General features: G+C 38.8%; 1 protein-coding gene across 3 annotated transcripts in view; it reads left to right on the top strand.

The window, feature by feature from the left end:
* CDH20 (cadherin 20) overlaps window positions 1-26,706 on the top strand; it is a 241,767-nt gene that overhangs the window by 119,417 nt on the left and 95,644 nt on the right. Inside the window, exon 2 of one of the 3 annotated variants that reach the window (XM_051851166.3) lies at window positions 7,444-7,522. The exons of the other annotated variants lie outside the window; for them this stretch is intronic. The gene's annotated coding sequence lies outside the window, so the exon portion shown is untranslated. The remainder of the gene's footprint in view (window positions 1-7,443; window positions 7,523-26,706) is intronic. 3 annotated transcript variants of the gene reach the window in all.

The raw sequence follows: 26,706 nt of genomic DNA, 5'->3' as shown, positions 1-26,706 counted from the left end.
ATGTCTATCCATTTCTGTCTGTAACTCTACCTCTCAAATAAATAAATAAAATATTTTTTTAAATGTGAGCTCATACAAACTCCAATATGTGTTTCTGGTGTTTTGACAACAAAATACAGAACTCTTTGTAATGGAATATATACCTGTATTATCATTTTTGGTGTTAATTTCTTTCTATTGACAGCATTTTTATTCTGGAATATAATGAGAACAAATATATGTTAAGGAAGAAAGAACATCATATATCACCACTAGACATCCTTTCAGCATTGTCATTTCCCTAGAAATCATCACAATTTTTTTTATTTCAGTCACAGATGAAAATGGGGCCACTTCAAAATAAAACCATGAAGCCAAAGATATCTTTGGCAGCCCTTTATTATTGTGAGCGTGAACAACTGAAACCAGATGCACCCTCCGTGGCTAGGACTGATCTCAAGACCTAATCAGCTCTGAGGAACAATGTAAGCTAAATATAGCACTGATCACTAAAATGTGCATCGAAGGTGTTGTTTGCTTCACTTTATTCGGTCAGTTTCTTCTTTCAGCATCCTCTGCTCTACTTGGGGAAATGATGTTGTTTTGGCCAGTGTTGTCTGTGTTGCTCAGGAGCAGAGCTAGGCTTGCATTGGCTTTCCTAATTGAGAAGGAAGAACCCAGGAAATAGCATAGAAAATATAAAAATTTCTATTTCCTCTTAGAAAACAAAACCCTGGAAATAAATTCAGGGGTATAATCAATGCAACACAGAGAAGGTATTGAGTTCTTGGGTGTCTGACTAGATATCGCCTGGAGAAAAGGCTAGGGGGTCTGATTATTTGGAAACACATATATGCATATATATCCTTTTAGGTACCCTAAATACTAGTGTTAATAACCCTTTGCACTGTGACATATGATATAGTTCACAAGTAGTTTATGTTTCTCAAGATATTTTCATTTAACATTCTTTATTATTAAAATAGCCCATGGGTGAGCATTTGGCACAGTGGTTAATACACCACTGGGATACCTGCATCCCGTATCAGAGTGCCTGAGTTCAAGTCCTGGATCCACTTCTGCTTTCAGCTCTCTGTTAATATACATCATGGTAGGCATCAGATGAAGACTCATATACCTGGGTCCCTGGCACACATGCAGGAGACTTTGATTGATTACTGGGCTCCTGGCCTTGGCCTGGCCTAGCTCTAACTGTTGTGGGCATTTGGGGAGTAAATCAACGAATGCAAAAACCTCTCTCTCTCTCTCTCTCTCTCTCTCTCTCTCTTTCTCTTTCTCCTTCTGTTTCTCTTTCTCTTTCTCTTTCTCTTTCTCCCATCCCTCCCTCCCTCCATCCATCCATCCCTCCAACCCTCCCCCTTCAAATAAAAAGTAATAAAATACAATAGTCCATGATATATAGGAACCAATTAAAGGAACCTTGAAGATATAAATTGTTTTGTCAGTTGCTAGTCCACTTCATCTTTTAGAAGTCCCCCGTGGGGCCTGCTAGCCCAGGAGCTGGCATTATAGGCCATGATAGATACCTGTTGAACTGACGTACAGTAAGTTACCACCAAGTGTGGCATAAAGTTCTATATTTAGTGTACAGGATATACGGGAAAAGCATCTTCAAAGTACCCTTCAGAATGCAGCACACTGAGTCACTGACTGTCAAGTACCAAACACTGCATAGGAGTTTAGCCAGCTGATCTCATTTCATCCCCTTGGATTCCTATAAGCAGGCTTTTCTGGGGGGAACTGAGGCCTAGAAATGTCGTATCGCTTACCTAGGAGTCACACAGCGAACAGCTGGCAGAGACTGACACTTAACTACCTCTCCCTGCTGTAGAGCTCATCCTATAGCTGCCCATGGGCCATCACTCACCATCATTCTCCATTTCTGCAACACTTCTCACCAATCCCTAAGCAACCATTACATTACTTTCTGGATCTATAGATTTGCCTATTCAGGACATCTCAATTAAATGAAATCATGGAACACATGATCATTTGTCATTTGCTTCTTTCACTGAGCATACTATTTCCAAAGTTTGTTCATGTTGTAGCACATATTAGTACTTCATTAATTTTTGTTTCTGAATATTATTCAATTATTTGGATATACCACATTTTATTTATCTAATCATCAGTTGAACATTTTGGTTGCTTCCTCCTTCTGCCTACTAAGAATTGTATTACTATGAACATTTGTGCCAAAGAACTTGTGTTGACATATTCTTTCAATTCTCTTGGGTAAACACCTAAAAGCAGAAATGGTGAGTGATTCCATCAATAACTTTTGAGGGACCACAAGACTATTGTTCAAAGCAGGTGCACCATTTTATACTCCTACCATCTCTGTAATGAAGGTTCTAGTTCCTCCATATCCTTCAACAATATTTGCTGGTTTTTTTTTTTTTTTTTGACCATCCTAGTGGAAGATGTGAAATGCTATCTCACTGTGGTTTTGATTTGCATTTCCTGATAACTAATGAAGTTCAATTTTAGAAAACCTTATTTGATATACCTGTAAAACATCTACAAAGTACCTAGAAAATCACCTTTCAGTTTAGCAGAAAGTCTAAACTGGAGACAGATCTTGTGTTTACATTTGAGAGTCATCAGTGTAATAATCTAAAAGAAAGCACTTGTATTTGTGGGTGTTTTTTGGCACTGTGGTATTAGATGGAAACTCCTTGGGGCAAGGGAGTCCCCCAAGAATCTCAGATTGTACCATGTGAGTAACTACCTCAATTCACATCCAAGACTAGCCTTGACTTAGAAAATTTTAATCAGGCTTTTCCCACTCTGTGTTATGTCTAGACTCTGATAACAGGAGGAGCCACACAGTTAGTGATTAAAAGTCCCACTTGTGGCTCTGAATGCAATAAAAAAAAAAAAAAAAAACTCTTGCACAATAAAAAAAAAAAGCTTTCACAATAAATAGCCACATGATTTAGTGCCTTTTACTTAACCTCTCAGTTTCCTTTGCTGTATATGAGTAATAAAACATCTTTACTTAATATATACTAAATTGATACTCTGTATATAAAGAGACTTGAAAATGAATCTTGATGCAAATAGAATAGGAGAGGGAGCGGGAGATGGGAGGGTTGTGGGTGGGAGGGAAGTTATGGGGGTGAAAGCCATTGTAATCCATAAGCTGTACTTTGGAAATTTATATTTATTAAATAAAAGTAAAAAAAAAGAAATGGGAAAACAAAAAAAAATGAGTACCTGTATCCTGATTATTGAGAGGAGGAAAAAAAGAAATAGAATGGGGCCAAACACATAGTAGGCATTCGATAGATAATGGTTGTTGGAATGAATGGATGAACTTAGCACAATATCATTCAACTGGTAAGTGTTCAACAATCACCATTAATACTCAATACATGCAAACAGTAAAGATTAATGTGCAGCAGGGGCAAACATTCCAATGCTATCATCAGCCTTTGACCAGAACAACACATAAATGGCAGATGTCTTTATACGTCTTTGCCAGGTGTCTGGCTGTGGACCTGTCAGAAAGGAAGATTCCTGTCCACAGTCACTCAGCTCTTTCAGCCGAGCAAATGTGATTTGTGATCCACCTGCTCATCGTCCTCTTCCATCAAGCCATTTATGGCCCTTACAATTTCATTCTTGATGAGAATGCATAAAATATTATTGGCTCTGTGTGCTTACTGTATTATACATGGAACTTACAATAGACATTATTAAATATTGTTAAGTGAAAGGCTGAATAGGTGCACTAAAATGCCTGCTTGTTGAAAGGATTCATTAACCTTGCTGATGCCATAGAAAGTAACTGCAAAATTTCCCTCATTCCTCTGTGCAGAAATGAAGTTCAGAATTAAGAGCACTGGTCCAGGGTTAGGAGTCTGGCTCAGATACTGGCTCTGGCATTTCCATTACCTTGAAGAAGCCAATTTACTTATTCTGGATGTCAGTTCATCTATGAAATTAGAGGTTAAACATATAGTGTCTTGACTCCTTTCCAGCTCTGGCATTCTTTAATTAAATTTTTAAAAAGAATTTGGTTTAGGATTTATTCCTATTAATCTTTTTCTCCCCTCAGTGAGTTCTCTATTCATTCTGTCTGCTCTGTTTTCAGGTTGGGTTGGATGAAACATTAAACACAGGGAATCTCAAGGTAGAATTGCCTAAATTACTTCTCTCCAGCATAGATGACCCAACTAAGAACAGAGAACTGGAGGAGTAGAGTAAAATAGTAAGGTTGACTAAGAATAAATATTTTGAGCCTAGAAAGTGAGATCAATTGGTATCTCAACAGGTGCATTTCACTTGGCTGGCTGGTCTCCAACTCTTCTACATTCAGACTTAACTATATCTCTGTTTCCAGCTACCCCCATTCCACTTATTTCCTATTCTCCCTTAGCTCTCTGTTACTGCTTTATGGCTCATAACTCTTGTTTTCTGTCTCCTCAACTCCTCTGACATTTTTGCTCCTAAGAAATATAATGGACCTCTCACCTGGCATCATAGGTGCTTGACAGGTGGGTGATGAAAGGAAAAAAGGAGGGGTGATTCAAATTTCTGGTGGGGGACCTGATTCTTTGCCAAGAACCGGTGCTTCTATAAGACACAGGAAGCCAGATAGGTAGAGAAGTCATCTTTAATTAACAAATTTATAAGGCAAACCAAACACATCTATAGTATTTCCATGTTTCAAGTGTTATTTCAAATGAGATCTGCCAATAAATGACTGTAGATATAGATTGAGCATCCTTAATCTGAAAATCCAGAATCCTCCAAAGTCTGAAACTTCTGAGCATCAACATGATGCCATGGTAGCAAATTCCACAGCATAAAACGCTGTTTCATCTTCAAATTATTTAAGATATTGTATGAAAGCACCTTCACTCTGAATGTATAAGACATACATGAAACATAAATAAATTTCATGTTTACATTTGGGTCCCCTCCCCAAGATGGCTCATTATGTATTGGTGAATATCTAAAATGAAAAACAATACACAATATTTCTGATCCCAAGCATTTCAGACAGGAGATATCAGTATAGAAAAATTAATTTTGTGACTGTCACAATTTCTCAATAATAAAGCAGCAATGTTCAAGGCAAGACTTGTCAATGAAAAAAAAAACAATACTAAGAGTCAACCACAGGGTCTAGTATTGTGGCATAGTGGATACAGCTGCCACCTGCGATGTCAGCATCCCATATTGTTGCCGGTTCGAGACCTGGTACTCCACTTATGATCCAGTTCCCCATTAATGTGCCTGGGAAAGCAGTGGAGGATGGGCCCAATGCTTTGGCCCCTCCATCCACATAAGAGACCCAGAAGAAGATCTTGGCTCCTGGCTTCAGCCTGAACCAGCCCCAAATGTTGTGGCTATTTGGGGAGAGAACCAGCAGATGGAAGATGTCTCTCTCTGTCTCTCTGTAATCCTTTCAAATAAATAAATTAATCTTTTAAGAAAAAGAGTCAACCACAAAAAACAATGTTTAGATTCTGAAACCTTCAAATAGAGAAGTGTTTAGAGCACTTTTTATGTAGTATGTTACATACAGGTAAAGTTCTGGATTTCTTTGTTAACATGAATTTAGTCTCTGATTTAGCTGTTTCAGTTCAATTTACAGGTCAGACTAAAGAACATATTTATAATTAGAATAGGTACCAGACTACAGTAGATTATCTTTTGCTGGCTCCACCATTTTTTAGAGTAGAAGAAAGATATTTTCCTTCTTGTGCAATTCAGCACAACAAATGAAGCTTCACTCACAGGGAGACAGAGGAAATTACAGAACCAAAAGAAGGCACAGCACTACACAACCCTCCAACGTGGTGAACATAAGTGGACTGGGCTAGAGCAGTGAGTTAGCCAAGAAAAAGTGGAAACGTTTTTTACATACTCCTATTATGTTTCAGGAAGCAAAAAACATTCATAGTAGCATATCGATTACTACAGGTCTTTCTTTGCTATTCCGGCTCTTTTCTGGGACAAACTCTTGCTACATTATCAAGTTCCATCGAGTATTTGAGAAAACAGTCTCCCCATCCTATAGTCCAAACAGTTCTCCTTGTGCTCAGTCATTATTCCTGCTTCTTCATTTGTTTCCTGTAATAGGATTATGTATCCCTCCTTTTGGCCATGTGGCTTCTCAGCACCTCCAGAGGGGTAGGTAAAGTTTACATGGTCACACTGACTTTTGGCTTAGCCATTGACTCCCTCTACCCAACAGAATGTCAAGGGGCATGATACAAGGAAAGACTGTGAACTTGCTTACATAATCGAACTTGATTCTTGTATTTGTGGTATCTGTCTTGAAAAAATGTCAGAATGAAAGACAGTCCTGAGCCCTACCTATAGCCTGAAACAGGTGTTATATATAATAAACCAGTAATATTTTGGAGTTGTTCGTTAAATGGTTTTATTGTAGCTGTAGATGACCACTATACTCCTCCTATGAAGATTATCTACTGCCACAATAATGCTTTGTGACAAATTAACACAAAATCTATGACTTAAAACAACCACTCATTAAAACTCATAATACTGGAATTACAAGCTAGAGAGTTCTACTTATATACATGTAGTCCACTCCAAGCCAGCTAGTAATATTTTATGCTCTTGTCTAGACTTTCAATGTATCTGAACACTTAAGGCAAATGGGCTTACTGAGGTCGGCCCCACATGGTCTCTCATCCTTCAGCAAACTAAGTTTATTCTCACACTGCAAGTGAGGAAAGACAGATTGAAGGGTGGGGTTTGCATAAGCTCTCTTGAGGCCTACCTAGGCTTGGAACTTCTGCTTCAGGGAACTCTACTGCTGCATTCCACTGACCAAATCAGGCCCCAAGGCTAACCCAGATCCAAGAGTCAAAGAAACAGGCTTCACTCTTGACAGATGGAGCTGCAGTCAACATTGCAAAGTATGTGGATACAGGCAAGGGTGGAGAATTAGAGCTATCTTTTTGCAGTCAACTCAACCTCAAAGCACAAAGATGGAACAGTAAACTAAGAATCCCAAATAGAATACAATGAACATTTATAGTAGGTGACTGTTATTGACAGTTTTTGATCTAAGATCTTTCTACCTTCTATGTTGATTGATCATGAGTCAGAAACTATAAGTACCCCGTCATATAATACCCTACTCCTCTTTGCAAAACACATCTTTCTTAAAGTTCTCTTTGTGTTGAACTGCATGATGACTTGGTACAGAGTTGTGATTAGGTTTATAACTCTTTTATCAATTCAATGGTAATATTCTGATTATTGTTTTCTGCATCTTTTTTCATATTTTACATTTTTGCTTCCTTCCCTATATTCATGGTACAAAGTATTGACTAAATGAGACATGTTTATGTCTCACGAGTGTTAAAAGTTCTGATGAATCCATTTTACTGAATTTAAGAAAGAACCAAATTAAAAGCTGGAGCTTATCCAAGTACTCTCTGTTCTTTTTATTAGGTGAAACAAATAAGCAATAAATATAGACTTTGCACACAGAAGGTGTTCAATAAATTACTCTGAAGATGGTCTGACAAAGGTAAGAAACACTGAATAGTTTTTGTGCCCATAAAGTACACTTACGCTAAATCAATGAACCTGGTAACTTTTGCAATGCCAACTTCCTTTAAATATTTAACAGTACCCAACCTGCATCACTCCTTTATTTTGTGTCCTTTCAACATTTGTAGCTTTTATGTGGTTTTCAAGACTCTGGTGTACACAATTCCACATTCTCTTATTTTTTTTCACATTCTCTCAAAGACACCTCCAGTTAAGGTTCCTCTGCTGTGTGTGAGGCTTACAACCTCCATCTTTTTTTATTCTCCTACATAAATTCAGTTACCTTTAGATTGAGGAAAAGATCTCTCTAGCACCTAGTTTTTCTCCCACTTCTCTCCATTCAAGGACCTCAAGATATTACAATAATTTATAACAGGGCCGGCGCCGCGGCTCACTAGGCTAATCCTCCGCCTAGCGGCGCCGGCACACCAGGTTCTAGTCCTGGTCGGGGCACCGGATTCTGTCCCGGTTGCCCCTCTTCCAGGCCAGCTCTCTGCTGTGGCCTGGGAAGGCAGTGGAGGATGGCCCAAGTCCTTGGGCCCTGCACCCCATGGGAGACCAGGAGAAGCACCTGGCTCCTGCCATCGGATCAGCGCGGTGCGCTGGCCGCAGCGCGCCGGCCGCGGCGGCCATTGGAGGGTGAACCAACGGCAAAAGGAAGACCTTTCTCTCTGCCTCTCCCTCTCACTGTCCACTCTGCCTGTCAAAAAAAAAAAAAAAAGAATAATTTATAACAGGTAAATAAACATAACCAAGTAAAATGCTAGAGAAAACTCAGGAAGCACCAAGGATAGTACTGGTCACTGGGCATGTACCAGGCTGTGCATCTATCTCAGAACATCATAGTAGTCTTCTAAAACCTTGCTCTAATCTGGTTCAATCAGGGCTACCCAAATCAAGTTTCCTGCATCACAAAAAGTATTCCGTTGTAAGTTTCAGTTTCAATTAACATACATCACATAACACAGGAAAATACATGCATAGCTTTAAATTGATAGAAAAAAATGGCATCAAGAAATTTGAGTAAAACTGGAGACTGTTATGTGCTTTGAGAGAAGTCAGATCAAACATCATTTTGTAAATTTTGTAAAGATTAGAAGGAGCAGTACAATGTGAATCTCTGTAACAAAACGGTTGAACCATTAGAAGCTGAAAGCTACTTTCTAAAGTACTATGATAGAACCTGCTCCCTTAGGATGATTAACAGCAATTCATCTCTGAGCAGTTAGCAATAGCACAGCGGCCTGCTGCTCTGAGACCACCCTGAGGTCCTCACTGATTGGTCCTCTGCTCTACAGACTTAATTTCCCAGGTTCTTGGGAAAATGGTGCTGCCAGAGTGGACTTATTTCCCAGTGATTCTACCATGAATGAAGGAGCAAATGCATATCTATCTTCCCTCCACTCTCCAATCGCAGTCTCACCACTGAGAAGGTTCAATGCAGTAGATTTTCAATGTTCTTATGATGGAGCAGACTCAAGAGAGAGGAAAAAACTGTGTGAATGGATAAAAGAATAAAGGAAGGAACCAGAGAGGCATCCCTGATCACATCCCAAACAAGTTCTCTCTCCTGGGACCCATGATTCTTTGGAGTTTGAAATCAAATGCCTCTGAAGTCCAGCAAGCAACATAAATGAACAAAATGGGCCCAACATCTCTCCTGGGTTCTTTGAAGGGACATATCATCTCTAAAAGGGAAAATCATTTCTCAGTTACATCTGGTTGTTACATGTAGGGAAGTGGAACTCAAGGACATCAGATGTTGAAGGGTCACAAAATAAAGGCAGAATAAAGAGGTGTTCAGAGTGTGGCATTTTACATAAAATCTTTTCATTTTAAAATGCTGACAACAGTGTACAGACTGAAAAAAACCAGAGCTGTGGGCCAGATGCAGGAACACAGATCCTAAATTTGTAATCTATGTCCTAGAGCTGAGCTACTCAGTGAGTGGGCCTTATCTTCTTGTGAGTGGCATTTTAGGTAGCAATGTTCTCTAGACAAACCTTCAAGGACCCTCTTCTCATGGTTCTCCATCACAGTCTTAAACAGCCCAGCAGTACCCAGGGAAGGACAGAAAGGGAGAAGACAGTATAATACCAACTGGGTCTGGGACATGAAGATGGCCCCAGTTAGCAGAGTAAGAGTCTGCCTGTACACCTGTGGATCTAAGTACACAGCATGGGAAGGCAAGAATCAGTCAGCCAGGCCCATGAATGTTTCCTTCTAATTTGCCACTATCAGAGCTCTTCTGGGCATTTACCAGTTTGTGGCTGGTAAGGGTGCATTGCTTGTTATGAACATTCTTTCTAGTGAGACTTATTTGCTTATGGTCTGTCTCCCCATCACTGAAATCCCTTCCCCATTCTCAAGCACAGATTATAAGGACCAGGAGGATAGGGTATCCAGACCAGTGTCTAACATGTAAAGATACCCAGTAAGTATTACATCAATGAAAGATAGTATATCAAAGGTGTGGGTTTAAAGACAGGCACACATATGCTAATAAAACACATTTTTTAAGCCATTTCCAGGGGTTGCCATATATCTCCCCCTTCTTTATAAAAACTCCTTGAAATAATCCTGCCTATCAATCACACTGCTTTTCTTTCAGTCCCTTGACCTCCCTTGTTCTCTCATAATTTCACATCCATTACGTTGGAGTTTTGTGGCCTTTTCTAATATTTAGAAACTCATTATTTTTCTAATCTCCTTAGCCTATTTCCTATAGTCCCAGTATTAGTAAGAAAGGCGTTGTTCTAAACGCTCCTCTAAGTCTTTATTCTACTCTCATCATTTGTTTCTTCTTTTGAAATTTATATAATTTATTTATATGATCCTTCCTAAAGCTTTATCACCATCTTCTACAAATGCCTAGAACCTTCCTCCAATTTCCTGAAAGGTGTAAATGTTTGGCTCAGAATTTTTTTTGTCTGCGCTGTTCTCCAAGCAGCCATGATAAGCTCAGGACCATAATATTGTTACATTTATAATTATACCTACTATATTTTCTGCCATATATTTGCATCTACGTTATGCCAGTCATTGCTCTGTGACCATAGGCAGACCACAGACACTGTTCCTAACTGATACAACTCTGCAAGGCAGATTTCATCCTTCATTTACAGAAAAAGAATGTGTGATTCAGAGACGTTATACAACTTTCTCTAAGCAACACAGTACTGAAACCATCAGGAAAACACAAATCAAACTGATGCTAAAGTCCAAGCTCTTCCTAAGCTTCCCTAACAATAAAAAGAACAACATATTTTAATGACTACCACATTATTGGCTTTAAATTATTTCTAAATCTCACAACAATCTCTCAAAATCAGTATCATTCCCACTTTAAAATTATGAAAAATTAAGCTCAAAACGTTAAGGAGTTTGTTCTAGCCACAAGGGTGCTCAAAAACTTGGACTCAGTTGACGCAAAGTCCAATGTCCTTGCTCTTTGAACACAACACACTGACTGACACAGAAACATTTCTGTGGATTATTTTGCTAAAACCTTATTACAGTTTTCTATCACCGCACTCAAAGACCCATATTTAATGGCTTAAAACAAACATAATCACTTATTTTTTGCAGAAGTCTGCAATTTGGGTAGAATTTGGCAGGGAAGGCTACTCTGCTCCATGTGGCTCAGCTGGTGTGGGTCAGTGAAAGGACTGAGGATCTGCTTTCCAAGGTGATTCATGGACAGGATTGCCAAGTTAGTGACAGATTTGTGTGGGAGCTCAGCCGAGGTGGCGGGTCATAGGCTTAACTGCCTCTCCACGTGGATCTCTCCATGTGGTCTGGGCTGGCTCAGAGCATGGCACATGGCAGCTGGGTTCCAATGGCAAGCACCCTAAGAGGTAGCCAGACGGAAGCTGCATGACCTTTTATGACCCAGTCTCGGAAGCCACACAGCAGCACTTTAACTGTATGTCATTTTTAGAAACAAATCACTAGTTAGTCATGCTTAAAGAGAGGGGAATGATACTACATCTCTTAAGGGAAGAGCATCCGAGAACCTGCAGACATACTGTAAAACCACACTGTCCCACTCACAACCACCTCCATGCTGCTCAACGACAATGAAAACCACACAGCTCAACCTCCTCAGCTTCACTGAAGAAAGCACCAGACACATGATTTAACTCTGCCACTCACCTTCTCTACGTCCTGCTCTCACCTCCCACACTGCCCCACTCCCTCCAGACATGACCTTCTCCATCCAGAACTCTACTCTCTTTCTCCATGTCCTTCACGTCTTTCATTTCAGTTTCTGTTCAATGGTCAGGAATTTCACTGCTTCCCTTTCTAGCACCTTGTAATTCTCTACTCATTATTCTCTATTCCTTGTCTACTCCTTTTTTAATCACCATGTTATCCGTCCTCTTTTCCTGCAATACCTCTCAAATTATTTACTTTCCTCATTTCTGATTGTTCTTCTTTCTCTATTTCTCTATTTGACAGTTACCTGCTCTGTCTTGTAAATTACTTCCTTTCTCAATCCTAGGCTATGTGGTCCTTGTCTTGATTCATTTTATTTTACAGAGGAGTAGAAACCAAGTAGAGAGGAAGGCCAACCTTAGAAGAAGAAGTGTCTTCTTCTTGTGCTTGTCACAGAAGGAGTGACAGCACAGCAAAACAAGTTGCCATATGTGCAAATCAAGTAATTGTGTTCCCTCCACAGGGGCATTAGATTTGGATGACAAATCTTGCAATGAGCAACATGCTCAGGTCCATATTGAATGCCTGCCCAATCATCAAGATCATGATTTGAGGGAAAGAGTTTTACCTTCGGAAGAATACACAGTTGTTCTACATTTTTTTCTTGGGCCTTTAAACTTTTAAAGTGTCTAAAGAAAGCACTAGATCCTCCTCTTGGAAAAAAAATGAATCCAGACTGAAAGACATAAGTATTTGAATATGGGGGACTAGTATATACAATTAAGGCATTTTAGGTTTGTTAAATTTGAGATTTCCACAGAAATCCAAAGTGAAATTGACTAGGAGATATTGGGATATATAGTTATAATATATAGTTATTAAATTTCTCAGAGGAGAAATTTAAACTGAACTAAGGATGTTGGAGGCATTAGATATAGGATAGCTAAAGCCATTGTGTAGTTTAGAACCCCTAAAATTCAAGTATAGCATATTGGCATGTATGTTAAGGGTGGACTCTTGGGAAATATCAAAAGGTCAAAAGGAAAACAACACTAGAAGAGTTGGAAAGGAGTCAGAGTGGGGAGGACTGCTTGGAGAGTATGTCTTCATATATTTTAGTGGATTTCAAGAAAAAAGGGAATTTTAACACTCAAGATTCATTAACTTCTTTGTATCAAAGGTTGAGGATGCAGCAGTAAAAAAGGTGAGCAAAGCCCATAACCTGTGAGTAAAACAAACATTTAGACATTAGAAGTTTGTGAGCTAAACTAATAATTCTCTTTAGGAAGAGAATTTTAAATCTAAGTTCACGTGGTATCTTTAGTCCTGTCCACTGTTCCCCTGCAGTCAGAAGCTGTGTGGTTGACCTTACAGAAACGTAAAGCTTCACTCTTTTACTCCCACCTGCTCTTCCTATTAACACTCTACTCTCTCAACTTATGGCACGTATGCCACTGAAACATGCCTTCTGAGCAGCCGACTTCAGCCCAGGTGTATGCTTCTCCCAGAAATTCTCGGTTAATCTATGCCTGGCAGAGATTCAATACTGAATTTGAATCCAGGCCCCACCATTTGCAAGCTACTTAATCCTGGGTTAGTGCTTGACCACTATGAACTTCAGTTTTCTCATCATCATTTGTTCATTTTACAAATGAAGGTGATACTGTCTCCCTCACATTAATATTGCAGGCCAATAACATAGCTGAAGCTCTGAATGCAATGCTTGACCTTTTGCCCAATTAAAATAAAAACAAAAAAAAGTAAAGGAAAAACAGAGATATATTTAGAGAGTTTGAACTCCCATAATGTCTAGGCCAAGATATAGAAAGCCCAGTTTTGAACCAATAATACCATTTATGAGACTAACAGGATCTCAGATATTTTGGAATACTTAAAAGTTACTCCTCCCAGCCCTGATACAGCAGAGAGGTCAAATAATAGAAGACTTGAAAAGTGTCCATGGACTGGGCAAGAACACCCAATATTAGTTTCAAAACCATTTCAATTAATTAGAAAAGGAAAAGGCCAGGTATCACTAGGTCATATGAGTTACCATATGTGAAGTAAGAAAATGAAAATTACATAAACTTCTCTCTCAGGAAGTGTAGCTATGTCAGGAAGGAAAGCTAGGTATTATTTAATTAATAATTAGTTCACACTCTTCTCTAGTCACCTGAGCTTTCCCTGGACACAGCTTGAATTGGTTTTTCTGGCCTTATTTGAACAAAACCCCTTTGTTTCTATGAGAATATGGAACACATTAAAGTTTTTTTAAATATTCATCCTGTTGTAATCACCATCTTCCTCTATCCTGCCAACTTGATAACACTGATTGAACAACAGAAGCCTCTCCCTCTCTCCTCTTTCCCTCTCTCTTCTCCCCCCACCTCAGGGTATTTAAAAAACAGGAAGACTTTATTGTTGAAAGGATTAAACTTTGGTTCAAACTAGGTAACCTCTGAAGATGGGAGGGGTGTGAGTGGGAGGGAAATTATGGGGGGGGGGGGGGAAGCCATTGTAATCCATTAACTGTACTTTGAAAAATTTAAATTTACTAAATAAAAAATTTAAAAAAAAAAGTTCCCTTCTCAACGGCAGAAGTCAACACTTTGAGGTTTCTCCATCTAAAATCAATTCCAAGTGGTCATACTAACTGCTTAACTGAGAAAGGACAGACAGATTCTTATGCTGCCTTCCCCTTCTGATGATACCAGCTATATACCCTTACTCTAGGTACTTACAGAAGCTGCTGATGGCTCTCAACTTCATTGCCCTATTTATATTTTGCTCTCAGTGCCAAAAAACCTAAAAGACCCATGATCACATAGCTCTTTTCTCATTAAAGGCAAACATGAGCCCAAACCCTCCACCTTTACCACTCAAACCAATAACAACCTCATTTAATTCCAGCACAGAACAATGTCTTTCACTTAAAATTAATGTCTTGTCCACATAAAATTGAAATACAGAATGCAGCCTTCCTGATGATAAGTAGAAAGCATAAAGGTGACTTTTAGGGAGATAAATTTATTCTGTCAGTGAAGGAATAAAAACCTTTTGCTATTCACCTGTGACTTGAACACTCCTAAGCAATGAGTTCTTCCCTTATTTGTAACTAAATATGATCTGTCACTCAGCCTTCATTTGCAGTCAGGTGTTAAATTAAAATATATCATTAATATATATATATATATATATATATATAAAATTTCTGATCCTCAAGTGGTAAATGGCTCTCTTTTAAAAAACAGGGCACTGTGCTGGCATCTGATAGCCATGTACACATAATAATATACTGCCCACATGGATAGGTGGCAAGGAACATGGGACTTTAAATTATTTAAAATAGAATAATTATATTGCTTCCATATACAGAGAATTTCAAGTACAAGGCAGTACAAATCATTTTTGTGTTAATGGAATCATAAAGAATTATGATGATCCAAAAGAGATTTCTGGAAATAAAATTATATAGAAATATTTGTGCTGTTTAATGAGACAGCCCAGATTTTAAAAGAGAAAAACATGCCAAGTAATTGAATAGAGAGAAGGTGTTTTCTTCAATGAGTCAAAAATCAAGAGGCTTGCATTCAATCTTCTGTTGTCTATATTCTGGATATAATGTGACATAAATTATATTGGCTATTCTCTAAAAATAAAGAAAACTTAGGCTGGGTGTTTGTTATATTACTTCTAACATAGATATAGCTAGTATTTGTTGAATATTTACTAGATATCAACTCTGTAATTTCATCCCCAAAACAAATCTATAAGGCACATTTTAGCAGCAGCAGCAGCATCCTATTTTGTAGATAATAAGAATAATCAAAACCTATTAAGTACCAGGCACATATTTTAATTCACTGAATACAATACCTCTCTGAGGTAGGTGCTAGTATTGCAATGATCCTCATTTTTGCAGACAAGGAGACTAAATAGCAGAACATTTAAATTACTGGCTCAAAATCACCAGTAAGGGCAGAGCATGGATTGGAACCTAGTCTATCCTGCTTCTCAGATAAGAAAAATATGGCTCAGAGTAGGTAATTTTCACAATCAATGTCACATAGGTAGAGAAAAATGAAGATGAAATATAAATCTTTACTATACATTCCAAACAGGAAGGCTTTTCTCTAGTAAAACATTATGCATATTCGTCCAGGATTTTTTTTAACATATCTGTACATGTAGAGAGAGAACATTCTTTACAAAATGGAACCATATTCTATACAATCTTAAAACCTACTGATACTGCGCTTGAATTGTTCAGCTATACTTACATTCTTAATTTTCTAATTTATTTTCTGTCATATCAATGAACTATTATTGGCTTAGTCAATGCTTTGCTGATACACATTTATGGCTTTTAAATTTTTGTTATCATAAAAGCATGGTAGCAAATTTCCTTCCATCTATATACTAGTGTAAAATTAGGAGTTCTTAATAAATTTATTGAATTAAGAATGAAAGAAAAGTGAAGTGGCTTGGTCAAAGAAAAACTGGTAAATTTTCTATTTTGATATATATTGCAAAATTATCTTCCAGAAAGTCCAATAGCCTTTTTTTGTTACTTACTTTTTAAAATTTATTATTTAAAAATTTCAGGAAGTTTCAAATCTTTTATTTTGTGGCTGTCTCAGGAATAAGTGATGTGTTGGAGCAAGAACACAATAGCAATGAAAGTCAACTGCCAAAATTTCAGGAATTTTGAGAACCAATGGTAAATTTAGTCATTTCTTAAACCATGTAAACTTACAATAAAACAAATTATATTTAAAACAAAGGTAATACTCAAAATATGCTATTTCCTAATTATTTTACTAAATATTCCTATTATTTTTGCTCTGAAGTCAGTTATGACTATTGCATCTGGATAGTGGAAATACTATACAGAGCTGTACTACCCCGCATCTCTTCCCATGACTATGACAGTAGCTTGCAATTGGCTATGTGGACGTATTTACACTGTAGAAATCAGCAAGTGTTATAAATCAGAGTTTGATTTAGTGCTAAAGCTGAAGGAGTTTTCAGTTTAATTAATAATTTATACAAGGGTGAAAAATAGTTTAACAATATGCTACATATCAGATTTAATGACAATAAATTTATTGGGAAAAGACTAAGCAGACTGGAATGCAACTCCATTTGTCAAATCATGCCTGACTGTTGACTACAGATTCAAAGTTAGAAAGAAACACAAGAAAAGCATTGAGAACCAGCTTTGTGGAATTGCATTTATACCATAGAGATTGTTATATACTTTTTTGCTACTTGTAAATTTTATTACATATAGATGCATCCTTTATCATGAGTAAAATGTATGACGTGTAAATATATATATACATTTGCTTGGTTTTTTTTCAGAGGGTTGTTTGTTCAACATTTAATGGCACACTATAGCTTATGGAACCTATTTTGAAACATTTATCCTTTATAAAAAGTGAAACACTAAATGTTGTTAGCTATTTCTGAAATTTGCATTCTGTTCCATTGGTCTTTATGTCTGTTGTGATCTTAGTAGCGCAGTGACTTAATCATTGTAGTTTTAAGATATCTGAAAAGACAAATATCACTCTCTATTCACAAACATAACTCCACAAATATCTACCCCCTGACTATTTCAAATGAATTTAAAAATAAGCCACTGGGGTCAGTATTGTGGCATAGCAAGTAAAGCTGCCACCTGAAATACCGGCATCATATATGGGCACCAGTTCAAGGCCTGGCTGCTTTGTTTCCAATCCAGCTCTCTGCTAATGCACTTGAAAAAGCAGTGGAGGACAGCCCAAGTGCTTGGGCCCCTGCATCAATGTGTGAGACCTAGAGGAAGCTCCTGACTCCTGGCCAGGATTGAAGATTAAAGATCTCTCTGTCTTTTCCTCTCTCTGTAACTTTCAAATAAATATTAAAATATATATAATATTTTTAAAGTTCAAATGTTAAAAAATAATAACTCTTGCAGCCTCCCTTCCAATAGTCCTCCAATAGCATCTCCTTCTTCCATTCAGTTGTTACTTTACATTCATATTAGATTCCTATCACTTTCTTCAAATATGCCTTATATATTTTTAGTCTTCATTACCCTTGTATGTGGAATTCTTTATATTTTTTAAAGATTTATTTTATTCATTTCAAAGGCAAAGGAAGAGAGAGAGAAAGAGAGTTCTTCTATCTGCTGGTTCACTCCCTAGATGACATCAATGGCTGAGGCCAGGAACCAGGAACTCCAGGTCTCCCATATGGATGGCAGGGACCCACCTATTTGGGCCATCTTTCATTGCTTTCCCAAGCATATTAACAGAGATCTAGATCATAAGCAGAGCAGCTGACCTCAAACTGGCACTCAGTGAGGGGATGCCAGCATGGTAGGCCTTGGTTTTAACCTGTTGTACCACAATGCCAGCTCCAATATATTTTATCTTTTAATTACTAGTTATCGTACATGTTTTATCACAACTTAAAATTAATACAAAACTCTTGTACCAAAAATTGACTTAGAGTAGTTGGAAACCAATTCCGACAATTTGGATAGGTTATTTTTCATTTGTTATCATCATTCCAATAATTGTATTTTTTCCACCCAGAATTTGGCTCTGGTTGTTTTCTTTAAATGTCCTTTTTTATAGAAAGAAAAGATATGAGTTGTTATATTGTAAGATTAGCACTCAAATGTCAACCAAAGTTGCACAATATCAATAAAAGTATGAATGTATTTATCTAGGCCAGGAATCACCATCTACAAATAGGTATAAATATGAATGCTATTAGGGGATCATACTTTAACTTTTTTTACTGTAGAATGTGAAAATAATACTCGCCCCAAATATTCTTAAATCCTTGAATTATTTATATTTTTGCTTCTACAAGCTGTATCTCTTCAAGGTGTCCCTCTTGGCTATGACAGTTCATATAATAGTACTGTAGTGAAGATCCACACACTATTTCACACTGCCCTCTTCCTTTTAAAAACATTTATTTATTTTTCTTTATTTGAAAGTCAGAGACCAAAAAAGCACTTCCATCTGCTGGTTTACCCCACAACTGCCCAAAACCCAGGACTTGGCCTGGCTGAAGTTAGGGGCCCACAACTCAATCCAGGTTCCTATATTAGTGACAGGGACTCCAATACTTGCGCCATCACAGCTGCCTCCCAGGGTGCACATTAGCAGGAAGCTGGAACCAAAAGCAGGGCCAGGATAGAATGCCAGGCACTCTTACATGGAATGCTGGAATCCCAAGAGATGTCTTAACTGCTTCATCAAATGTTTGCCCACCCTTTCCTTCTTTCATAATTTTTATTACACCAATAATTCATGAATGTCTTATTTTAAAAATCCTAATAAAAGTATTTTCAATAGGGACTGGCATTGTGGTATAACACCAGCATCCCATATCAGAGTGCCAGTTCAAGTCCCAAATATTCTGCTTCCTATCCAGCTTCTCACTAATGCACCTAGGAAGGCAGTGGAGAATGGCCCAAGTACTTGGGCCCTTGCCACCCATGGGGTAGACCAGGATGGAGTTCATAGCTCCTGGCTTCAGCTTGGAACAGACCAGGATGCTGCAGCCATTTGGAGAATGAACTAGAGGATGGAAGATCTCTCTTTCTCTCTCTGGTCCCACCCCGCCTCCCCTATCACTTGCCCTCTCATTTAAATAAATTTTTAAAGTATTGTCAGTAAAAAGCAGGCCCCCTTTCTTTCTTTAATGTCTGGCTTATTAAGTCTTTCTTTTTTAATGCTTTAATTGTAGGTTCATGTACAGTTCTATGACATAATGCATTGAGATCTTGTGCAGCTTTTAGCCAGTTCTCTCTACTCATAATCTCTCAGTAACTATAGCACAATTATACTTCAATCACCACAGAACGGATCCTTCATGTTACCCTCTTACAGTCACTTCCACCCACTCCTTAATCCCTGGAAACCTCTAATAGACTTCCACGTTTATAATTTTGTCATTCCAAAGAATCACACAGCATATAAGGAATCACACAGCATATAAACTTTATGGATTGGCTGTGTCACTCGGCATAATCTCTGGGGATTCACTGGGTTACTGTAAACATTTGTGATTTCCTATTTCACTGAGAAGATGGTGTGGATGTATCACAGTGTGTTTAACCATTCACTCACTGGGATATTATCAATAATATCCTGCTACAAATATCCAGGAGTAAAACTATTGGATGATATAGGAGCTGTACATTAGAGTTTTTAAACAGTGTCTGTACCATTTGTAATTCTCACCAGTAGTGTATGAGTAACCCAGCTCCTCTACATCCCCACCCCCACTTGTGTTGGCATTATTTTTTTACTGTAGCCATTCTGGTTCTATACATACTATTGCACCATGGAATTAATTTGCATTTCCCTGATGTCTGGTGGTACTGAACAGCTTTCCATGTACTTATTTTCCATCTGTATATCTCTTTGTTGAAATGTATCTTCATGTCTTTTACCTGTGTTCTAACTGGATTGTTTGCTTGTTCTCCTTTTGAATTTTTGAGAGTTCTCTGTGAGTTTCAGATCCTGGTCCTCTGACAAATAAGTGGTTTGAAAATGGTTTCTCCCATTCTGTTGACTCATTTCTTTTAATTTCATAACTTTAGTAAACCCTACCTTAATACAGAAGGTAGAGATCCTAAAAGTTCTATCACATAAAATTGGCATTATGAATTGCAAGATTAGCAAAAAAAAAATGTTTTGAGGTTTTGCAATATTATGTTTTGTGTTATTTTTAGGCCAGCATTTTAGTACCTGTCTGTATAAGAGAAATAGGAAAGAAAAATGTGTTTTAATTTATGAGACATGTAGAAAAGAGAATGACTATTGCAAAGAAAACACACTATACACAAAGAGAAAATTTCAAGTGGAGAAAGCAATCAATGCCTACCTTACAAGTCCCGCCCAAAAAAATGTCTTTCAGCCACCCTCTTAAAAACAAAGCCTCAATAGAAAACCAATACCACTTGCCAATCAAACCTTGAGTGACCACAGAATCTTGCCATATTTTTGTTTCTTTTACTATAAGCCACCTCCAAACATATTACAAATAATTCAACTAGGAACATCAGCACCACCAGAACTGCAAAACTCCAATGCAACTTTTCACACCTCCTTCTAATGTGAATGTACCTGGACTGAAGCACCCGGAACGTAGAACATCACCAGAGTCTGTCCATACCTACTGTGGTAAGGAAATCACTGAGCAGAGACAGAGGCATTAATTTCATGGTGCCTTGAGAAAGCCTCAGACAAGAGGTAAGGGAACTGAGTGCCAGTCTGGCCCTGACTCACTCACTGACCATCTCACTTGAGGGAAGCCATTTCAATCCCAGAAGCTGTGCATTCCACTGTCATAAAAACAGGAATCTAGGGTAGTGAATAAAATTTCCTGTAAGATCACTTCCAGTTTATAAATTCTATTATTTTCATTTAAGAAATATGAAAATTTCTCTAAACACCATGATGGGCATTCTAAAAGATACCTAAACAGTTCTCTTCAAAAGTGTCAGTATCAGAAAGATGGTGGAGGAAAAGCAAAGAAAAAGATTCTATTGGTTCTGGAAAATAAGAAGGCTCATCAAGCCCTCAAAGCCACATAGGCACAGTAGGCACTTTTGGCAGAGAGGAGGTAATGCCAGAAAGAAAGAATCAGAATCTGTATTTGGTGACTCTTATCCACCATGTGTTGAACTAGACTTGGCATCAACAAGTTATATACACTAGAGGAAAGGGACGAAGTTCAGGTTTAAGTTCCTGGCAGCTGAAACGTGATGAGGTATGGCTCAGATGACTGGAAGTGAAACCTCATGCTTTGTAAGTGCCAGATTAACATTACTTGGCCTTTGCTGTATACCTCCAAAAGACTAATGGAGTGAGTTCACTGGTGGAGATAACCATAGCAAGACTTTGCCTGTTTCAGTAGAGTGTTTGCAAAGTCACCCCCTTAAAACCTAAAAGTGCTGCATATGGTGGATATAGTGTGACCCGGGAATTTCCAAATCTGAAGTCTGTATGGGAACTCCTCTTGAAAGTGAACAAGCAAAGGTCAACAATAAGACCATCCTTCTGACAGACAACACAATGACTGAGAAGCACCTGCTATTTCCAGGATATTTCAGGGTTCCTGTGCCCTAAGAGTCAGTGGTCTGTCATGCTACTAGAGTAGAGTGGATTTCCTCAAGGAGATGAGCTCTCCTGGATATTCAGGTCAATGTATCAGCCAGCGGAACTAGACCCAGAATATCTGAAAGCACAGTGGAAATACATTTCTGGTTTTTTTTTTTTTTTTTTTTGGAATTGATAACAAATATCTTCAGAGAAGATTGCTCCCTGCCTTATCCTGGAAAGGATCAAGGAAAAGATAGTCAGTTAATGATTATGGCAGGCATCCCATGAATCCAGTTACAAGGAAAAGGTCCATTGCTTTCCACCTTGGCTGCCGCCTCCTCCGGAATCAGCACATGCCATGGAAGAAGGAGTACTCCTTTGTCACAGCTTCTCTCCTGGGGTTTAATGTTAGTGACCAGCCTGAGCATGTTTACAAGACTTCCCAAGACTCTTGGAGCAGCGGACCAAGCCTAGCGGCACACCTGAACCTGGAGGCAACTGGGGTCTTGTTTGGAAAAGATGAAAGACAGTTAGGAAGAGGAGCACATGAAGATATGCTCAGTTGTCTCTGCTGTGGGTCCATGTTCCAACTTTTCAGAATGACTTCACATCTGGGGAGTGAACCAGCGTATGGAAGACCTCTCTCTGTCTCCACCTCTCTCTGTAACTCTTTCAAATAAATAAAATAAAAACATATAAAAAATAAAAATTAAAAAAATGATTTCACAGGTTCTCATACTTGCCTTGTTCTCAATGTATCTGATACCTTTTGTATTCTAGCCTGAAACTGGCTTAATCCTTTTCTCTTGCTCAAAATTTGAGAGAGGAAGGACCCCTTTTCCAGGAATACACATACATACTCAAAATTTTGCTTGGAATTTTAGGGAACTCATAGAACCCTTCTCAGGCAAGTGTATAACTAGTTTTATGAGGCTTGGTCACCCTGGCATTCATCTTGACAATCTCTGGTATCATGTCCTCCAGAAAACCAAAGTTTACCGAGGTAGCTTTTCCCTATCAAGCCAAGTGGGTGTTTCCTGCTAACACACCAACAGACTGTGTTGCTTCCTGTGCCATCTGTAACTCTGCAAATGTCCATTCCCACCCCCCAACCCTGGGCTTGAAAGTTGAATTTCCCAGTTCCCCAGGTGATTAGGCAGCTCTTTAATACCAGATCAGGAAAAATGAACCATTTCTTGGTGTGTGGATGAAATCTGCACTGTCTGACTTTTCAAGGCCCCAAGTAGACAGCTTGATTGGACCTTTTCCTTGCATATTCTAGACTCCAGAAGTACTGTTGTTCATCCTGCTGATAATGATGTAGTAGACCAGCAACAGGACTTCTGGGGAAATTAGTCCTGGGCAGAGAAAGTGAATCTGTTACTGCTTGTGTCTTTCATCAACATTCATCCCTAAATTGCCTCAGCTTGTGATCTAAGCAGTTGGTGAGGATATTCCAGGACTAAGTTGAACAAGAAAACATGTTTCACTGTTGTGTTTCCTGGTCCTTTCAGATCAGCTTTGCTTTAATTTTGGCTCACGAAGCCCTTAAAAATAACTGTGAAATGGAGTTAGAGTTAAAACAATGCATTAAAACATGCCAGGTTGTGAGGTAATTAGGTTGGTTGGCTCCAGAGTTAACCTGCCAGGAGATATTACTATTATACTGCAAAGCATTGTGAAATTGGATTACTTTAAAATGATGTATTACAAAGTCATGGGAGAACAGTTGTAGATATGTAAGCCCTGGGTTTACATCCCAAATCTGTCCTGCTAAATTTGGAACAGGAGCCAGTGTTGCAGTGGGTTAAGCTGCTTTAATGCCAGCATCCTATATCAGAACACCAGTGCAAGTACCATGGCTCAACTTCTGATCAAGTTCCCTGCTAATACTCCTAGGAAGGCAGGGGATGGTGGTGCAAGTGCTTCAATGTCTGCCACCCACATGGGAGACCCTCATGGAGTTCTGATATCCTGGGTTCGGTCTGGCCCAGCCATTTGGGTTGTTGGGAGAACCAACAGATGAAAAACATGGCTTTCCCTCTGCCTCGGTCACTATGTCTGTCAAATAATATGTCTATTTTTTAAAGATTTATTTTTTTGAGAGGCAGAAATATTGACAGAAAGATGGAGAGACACAGTTAAAGGTCTTCCATCAGCTGGTTCATTCCTTAAATGGCCTCAACGGCCTGAGCTGGGCCAATCTGAAGACAGGAGCCAGAAGCTTCTTCTGGGACTACCATGTAGTTGCAGGGGCCCAAGCATTTGGGCCATCCTCTACTGCTTTTCAGGCCATAGTAGAGAACTGGATTGGAAGAAGAGCAGCTGGGAGTAGAACCAGCACCAGTGTGGGATGCTGGCACCGCAGGCAGAGGCTTAACTCACTATACCACAGCGCCAACCCCATAGTTACATCTTTTTAAAAAATAAGTAAATAAAGATAGGAATAATGGTTCCACTTTTGTCTGCAAAATGAAGCTAATACCCCCTAGCCTATCTCTGTAGTTAGTAAAAAAAAAAAATGCAAAATGGTAATAAACCTAATTATTTATAAATAAAAAAAGTTTTCCTTAAAAAAGTAAAAACAAGGATGATTAAAAAACTGTCGCAGGGGCCGGTGCTGTGGCGCAGTGGGTTAACGCACTGGCCTGAAGCACCGGCATCCTATACGGGTGCTGGTTCTAGTCCAGGCTGCTCCTCTTCTGATCCAGCTCTCTGCTATGGCCTGGGAAAGCAGTAGAAGATGGCCCAAGTCCTTAGGCCCCTGCACCCGTGTGGGAGACCCAGAAGAAGCTCCTGGCTCCTGGCTTCGGATCAGTGCAGCTCCATCCATTGGGGCCATCTGGGGAGTGAACCATCGGACGGAAGACCTCTCTCTCTCTCTCTCTCTCTCTCTCTCTGCCTCTCCTCTCTCTGTGTAACTCTGACTTTCAAATAAATTAATTAATTTAAAAAAAAAAAAAAAGAAAGAAAGAAAGAAACGGCCGGCACCGCGGCTCACTAGGCTAATCCTCCGCCTGCGGCGCCGGCACACTGGGGTTCTAGTCCCGGTCGGAGAGCCAGATTCTGTCCCGGTTGCCCCTCTTCCAGGCCAGCTCTCTGCTGTGGCCAGGGAGTGCAGTGGAGGATGGCCCAAGTGCTTGGGTCCTGCACCCCATGGGAGACCAGGAGAAGCACCTGGCTCCTGGCTTCGGATAGGCGCAGTGTGCCAGCCACAGTATGCCAGCCGTGGCAACCACTTGGGAGGTGAGTCAACAGGAAAAGGAAGACCTTTCTCTCTGTCTCTCTCTCTCACTGTCTAACTCTGCCTGTCAAAAAAATAAAAAATAAATAAATAAATAAAAATTAAAAAAAACTGTAACAGATTGGACAAAACAAAAGGGACATGACAACTAACTTAACTAACTTCAAAATGGGTTCCTGGATCAAATTCTGGAAAAGAAAACACATTAGCAGAAAAATTAGGGAAATTTAAATAGAGTCTGTAGTTTAGTTATAAAATGATAAGTCAGATATTTTTAATTTTTTACTTATTTATTTAAGAGATGCAGAGATAGAGACATAGAGACAGACAGAACTCCCATGTACTGTTTCACTCCCCAGATGCCTGCATTGATCAAGTCTGCAATGTGCAGAAGTCAAACGCAGGAACTCAATCCAGGTCTCCCATGTAGGTGAAAGTAACCCAACTACTTGAACTGACAGGTAAAATTTTTGATAAGATAGTTTGCAAGATAAAAGTTCTAAAGCTATTAATAAAGTTTTTATTGAAAATATGTCAGCTCTTTTTAAATGTGAACACACATATTTAAATTAGGATGACACAACTTCTAAGGTCATTTATTCCATGTTTTGAGTTGCCTCAATATGTCTATATATAAAACCACTAAAAGAGCCTATTGTTCTCCTAACAGTGTTCACTTTCTAAGTGTAAATTGTAATCAGATTGATGTGTTTTGAAAGGCAAAGCATCAGACACAGATCTTCTATCCACTGGTTCACTCCCCAAATGGCCTCAAGAGCCAGGGCTGGGTCAGGCCATAGCCAGGAACCAGGAGCGGATTCCAGATCTTCCACATGGGTGGCAGGGGCCCATGAACTTGGGCAGTCACCTGCTGCCTTCTCAGGCTCACGAGCAGAGAGCTGGATCCAAGTGAGGAGTATCTGAGACTCAAACTAGCACTCCGATATGGGAAGCCAGCATCGCAAACAGCAGCTTAACCCACTGCACAACACTCACTTCCTAACAATGCTCTTTTGCCCACATAATCATCTTCTAAGGTATTTTACAAGTGTAAGTTTATATACCAAATACAGAAATGTAAAGATATTAAGGGAATTTGTTTTTAAAAAAAGAAAGCATGATTTACTGCAAAGAACAAGAATCATTTAACCCTATGCTAAATGGCATGAAAAATGACCCTTTTAATTAATCAAATTAATGTTACATAAATTGTACAGGTAACATGATCTCCATGTTCACCATCCCTTTTAGAAAAGTTTTAGAAGGTTACTGAAAATGTTTAAACAGAGGCATGTAAGTTTAAATTACAGACTGCTCTTTACTGTAGAATTTACCCTATATGGTTCTGAAAAAAAGTCCTCCTACGACCCTATTATTTAATAAGCTTCAGTTTGGGTGGCATCATTGCCTTTACTTGCTCATGGGTAGAAATAGAAACCAGTAGACTGCTAGATAGTAAGCTTGAATGCATTTGATGATAGTAGGCTTGAATTTTTTTTTCTTTCCTTTTTTCTGGTTGTCAGATGCAAAGCATGACTTAGCATGGATATTCTGTGTTCTCCACAATTTGAGAGATGCCTCGCTTAAGTTTTCCTACAACTGACTATCCCTATATGCTGCTTATGGGTCAAACGACTAGATGAC

The sequence above is a fragment of the Oryctolagus cuniculus genome, chromosome 10 (genome assembly GCF_051225735.1).
Source record: "Oryctolagus cuniculus isolate XC-2025 breed Fujian yellow rabbit chromosome 10, ASM5122573v1, whole genome shotgun sequence".
Lineage (NCBI taxonomy): Eukaryota > Metazoa > Chordata > Mammalia > Lagomorpha > Leporidae > Oryctolagus > Oryctolagus cuniculus.
The sequence above is the reverse complement of the archived record's forward strand: the minus strand, read 5'-3'. Positions and strand labels throughout refer to the sequence as shown.